This window comes from Alosa pseudoharengus, unplaced genomic scaffold (genome assembly GCF_046254945.1).
Source record: "Alosa pseudoharengus isolate Yale_2024_CS ecotype anadromous, Long Island Sound unplaced genomic scaffold, YU_APseudo_1.1 YU_APseudo_1.1_scf_1, whole genome shotgun sequence".
Taxonomy (NCBI): Eukaryota; Metazoa; Chordata; class Actinopteri; order Clupeiformes; family Clupeidae; genus Alosa; species Alosa pseudoharengus.
Genome location: NW_027468564.1, coordinates 14,073,381 through 14,078,638, shown reverse-complemented (window position 1 = coordinate 14,078,638; position 5,258 = coordinate 14,073,381).

Genomic DNA, 5,258 nt, shown 5'->3' with positions numbered 1-5,258 from the left:
CTGCAATGGACATGACAAAGAGTAGCATCTCTATGCAACATGCTGTTTTGACATTGATATTGTAAACGTTCTCTAAGAACAGTGAAAAGCAGTTTGCAGTAAACCTAACCACAACGTCATCTGTTGCATGGGAAAAAATAGTGAGCAGCCCGATGACCTAATTAAATGTTTGGCGGGCCAGATTAAAGTCCTTGGCGGGCCGGATCCAGACCACGGGCCGTAGTTTGCACTAAACGCATTCAAAAAGGTGGACCATTTTGTGTGGTCTAATGGATTATTTTGAGGGAATCAGTGCAGGTCTACTCTAAGCAATAACAAAATGCAACATTTATAATGGCCTCCCAGACTTGCTACACATCGCTGGTATCAGCATTTATAATCCCAGGCTTATTACACGTCGCTGGTATAACAGCATTTATAATCCCACACTTGCTACACGTCGCTGGTATAACAGCATTTATAATCCCAGGCTTGCTACATGTCGCTGGTATAACAGCATTTATAATCCCAGGCTTGCTACACGTCACTGGTATAACAGCATTCATAATCCCAGACTTGCTACACGTCGCTGGTATAACAGCATTCATAATCCCAGACTTGCTACACGTCGCTGGTATAACAGCATTTATAATCCCAGACTTGCTACACGTTGCTGGTATACAGTAACAGCACGTCGCTGGTATAACGGTTTCAAATATATTGAATGTCGAAAGCCGGTTTCCACAATGTTAAGCCTTAGGCAATACAGTAAAAGAGTTGTTAATCTTGAACACACACTCACATCTTAATAACACAACAAACACACTCAAAAACATACACACACACACTTAAACATACACATTTGAGACATTAACTGTACACAAATGCACACGTGATAATACCTAGTGCAAGAATTATGATATGAAACTCACACACACACACAACATTACCTTTTGCAAATAACAAGGGAGAAAGAGAATTATTAATTAAAAGAAAACTCAATCAAGGGGCGGAAATTAAGCTCCTTTAATTAAGTCGTCTTCCCGTAACAAGGGGACTCAATCAATTATGTGGGATTTAATTAGCATCTTGTGTGTGACTAATTGACATGAATGAGTTTTAATTAATGAAGAGGGGGCTGCCTCTCCTAACGAGCACATATTTTAATTATCATTGACACATGCTCTCTGTAAGACACACACACACACACACACACACAGAGAGAGAGAGAGAGAGAGAGACAGACAGACAGACAGATAAACACACTCACTCAAACACTCTTGTGTGCTCATTGTGATTGTGTGCTTGAATAAAACATGTACAGGATGTGTGTGTGTGTGTGTGTGTGTGTGTGTGTGTGTGTGTGTGTTACACTGTGTAGTTGAGAGTTGTCTGTTTTTAGCTCTATGCATTTATCTCCATAGTCTTTCCAAACTTCTCTGAACCATCCAAGCCTGAGGGTGAAAAATTAGTAATATTTTAGTGTGTGTCTGTGTGTGTGTGTGTGTGTGTGTGTGTGTGTGAGAGAGAGAGAGAGAGAGAGAGAGAGAGAAAAAGAGGTATCTGTGTTATCTCTTAATGATCGTGAGATGAGTTTAAAGAAAGTGTTTATGTGTGTGTGTGTATGTGTGTGTGTGAGAGAGAGAGAGAGAGAGGGAGGGGGGAGAGGTATCTGCGTTATCTCTTAATGATCGTGAGATGAGTTTAAAGAAAGTGTTTATGTTTGTGTGTGTGAGAGAGAGAGAGAAAGAAAGAAAAAGAGGTATCTGTGTTATCTCTTAATGATCGTGAGATGAGTTTAAAGAAAGTGTCTAGGAGGTAAACAGCGTAATCTTGTTGTGAAGAGACAATAGTGTGAGTTTAGATAAAGATTAAATTAGATGAAATTAAACTCCACACACCCATGGGGAAAGAGAGAAAGACAGAAAATAACTTAAGTTTATTGAGTAATGTGTGTGTGTAAGTGTGTGTGTGTAAGTGTTTGTGTGTGTGTAAGTGTGTGTGTGTGTGAGAGAGAGAGAGAGAGAGAGAGAGAGAGAGAGAGGAGACATAACTTGTTAAGATTGTGTGTGTGTGTATGTGTGTTGTGTGTCTGTGTGTGTGAGGGAGACATAACTTGGATTAGGTTGTGTGTATGTGTGTGTGTGTGTGTGTGAGAGAGAGAGAGAGAGAGAGAAATTGGATTAAGTTTAATGCGTGATTGTGTGTGTGTGTGTGTGTGTGTGTGTGTGTGTGTGAGGGAGACATAATTTGGATTAGGTTGTGTGTGAGAGAGAGACAGAGAGAGAGAGAGAGATCACTTGGCTTAAGTTTAGTGTGTGATAGCGTGTGTGTGTGTGATTGTGTTAGTAGTGTATCGTAGCGCAGGTTAGTTTAGCGTGTGATTGTGTTAGTAGTGTATCATAGCGCAGGTTAGTTTAGCGTGTGATTGCGTTAGTATAGTATCGTAGCGCAGGTTAGTTTAGCGTGTGATTGCGTTAGTAGAGTATCGTAGCCCAGGTTAGTTTAGCGTGTGATTGTGTTAGTAGAGTATCGTAGCGCAGGTTAATTTAGCGTGTGATTGCGTTAGTATAGTATCGTAGCCCAGGTTAGTTTAGCGTGTGATTGTGTTAGTACTGTAGAGTATCGTAGCGCAGGTTAGTTTAGCGTGTGATTGTGTTAGTAGTGTATCGTAGCGCAGGTTAGTTTAGCGTGTGATTGTGTTAGTAGTGTATCGTAGCCCAGGTTTGTTTAGTTTCATGTGTGTTCAATATTTAGGCTGTTGCTTTTTTAGTGTGTGTATGTGTATGTGAATATGTGGTGTGTGTGTGTGTGTGTGCATGCATGTGTGTGTGAGTGTGGGTGGGTGTTTTTTTTTTACCTGAAAGAAAGTTCTGATTTATTGAGCATGACAAGGATTTAATATTAGCTCAATTCAGACAAAGTTACACACACACACACTCCTGTTTAATAAAAATGATCAAATCTTTCACCCCGGCCATAAACTCAAACCCCTTGAACCTCATTAACTATGACTAGACATTTGCGCACGCGTGCACACACTCACACACACACACATAGACACACACACACTCACACAGACACACACACACACACACTCACACAGACACACACACACACTCACACAGACACACACTCACACAGACACACACACACACACTCACACAGACACACACACACACACTCACACAGACACACCACACACATACACACACACACACACACACTCACACAGACACACACACACACACTCACACATAGACACACACACACACACTCACACAGACACACCACACACGGACACATTTATGTTACTTTAATTATGGCCAGGATTTTTGATAAATAGCTAAATAAAGAAATGACGAAATGGATAAAAGTTGCTTATACACTGCAACCTGACTGTTTGTCTGTCAGCAACACATTCATAGAGTCACACACACACACACACACACTAAAAAACAGAGAGAGAAAGAGAGAGACATTTATGTTAGTTTAATTATGGCCAGACATTTTGATAAATAACTAAATAAATAGATGACTGAATGGGTAAAAGTAGCTTAAACACTCCAACCTGACTGTCTGTCAGCGACACAACCATACCCACACACACACACACACACACACACACACACACACCACACGCTGAGTAAAACACAGCAGAAGATACCTCATCCCAACCGTGCTAGTCTGGAGAATTCTAATTCTAGAATCATTTGTCTTCTGAATCACTCCGAAATAGAATACCGAAGTGTGACGATATGTTTCCATGACTGCATAAACAAACTGACGAAGTTGCACCAACAGCATTGCATTTAGACATGTCACATCATCTCTAGCTCATAAATTGTTTTTAAATGTAGGCTATACTGTAGCTGTTTAAACGTATTTTACCTGCTAGGCAGTCACAGATTCCCTGTCAGGTGTAATAGTAAGAAACAGAATCCAAGTGGATATTTTACTTCTTATCAAATGCTGATGGCTGTTCAGAGTGAAGTTTTTTTGCCTCATAAATAAAGGCAAAACCCGTGAATTGAAGGATTTTAACCGCATGCTGTGAAGTTAAATGTTGATCTATTTTATGGGGCAAACCCATGCTAAAATAAAACTCAAATTTGATTGTGTTGGTATGGATATATTTAAGGGATAACGGCCGCCGAGGTGTCCTGTTATACGGAATTAATGGACGAGGGCGAGTTGCCTCCGCCCGAGTCCATTAATTCCGTATAACTGGACACACCTCGAAGGCCGTTATCCCGCTTATCACCCGGTTGCCACTGTAAACACTGGAAACACGCGGTTCTGTTTAAATGATATGATTTATGACTTATGATAATAAGTTGTATTATCACCCGGAGAGAAGAAATACTCTTTTCTGATTTGCTGGCGGGTGGCCTTTAATTCTGAATAACAGGACACCGTTCCATATCAATGCTTATGAATGGTAACTATAACAACCATAGTAGGACGACGGTTGCAGCGATCTAGAATCTTTTGGTTGCAGGCTTCCCAACAATGGAATCAACTGTAAACAAGCTAACTGTCCATGCTAAAGTTGTACAACAAGCTGAACTAGTGAGCTTCTTTTTAAACAGAACCGCGTGTTTCCAGTGTTTACAGTGGCAACCGGGTGATAAGCGGGATAACGGCCTTCGAGGTGTGTCCAGTTATACGGAATTAATGGACTTGGGCGGAGGCAACTCCCCTCCGCTGCGCGTCGGGGAGTTTTTGCCCCTCGCCCTCGTCCATTAATTCCGTATAACAGGACACCTCGGCGGCCGTTATCCCTTACGTATGTGATTCCTAGAGTGTAAAAAATGTAGGTTACCAACGTCTTGGAAATATTATGAAGATAGATTTAGAAAGCCACTGCTATGGTCACCGCTGTAGATTGATTTGTTTAGATCCAATGAAACTGCTGCCTTGACAACGCTACGTCATGGCTTCGGTACTCTAAGCTGACAACCCTTTAGGGTTCTATCAGAACACACACACACCAACAGAGAGAGGGAGAGAGAGATAGACACACACACACCAACAGAGAGAGGGAGAGAGGGATAGACACATACACACAAACAGAGAGAGGGAGAGAGAGAGAGAGAGAGAGAGACAGACACACACATACACACACTGTTATAAAACATACACAGACACACGCACATACACAAACATATAAATATATATATTTATCGGTCTCTTTCTGTCTTTTCTACGTAGGAAATGAGTTAAATTTAGTAAAACGAGTGCACAATTTAGTAAAACGTGCACGATTTAGTAAAATG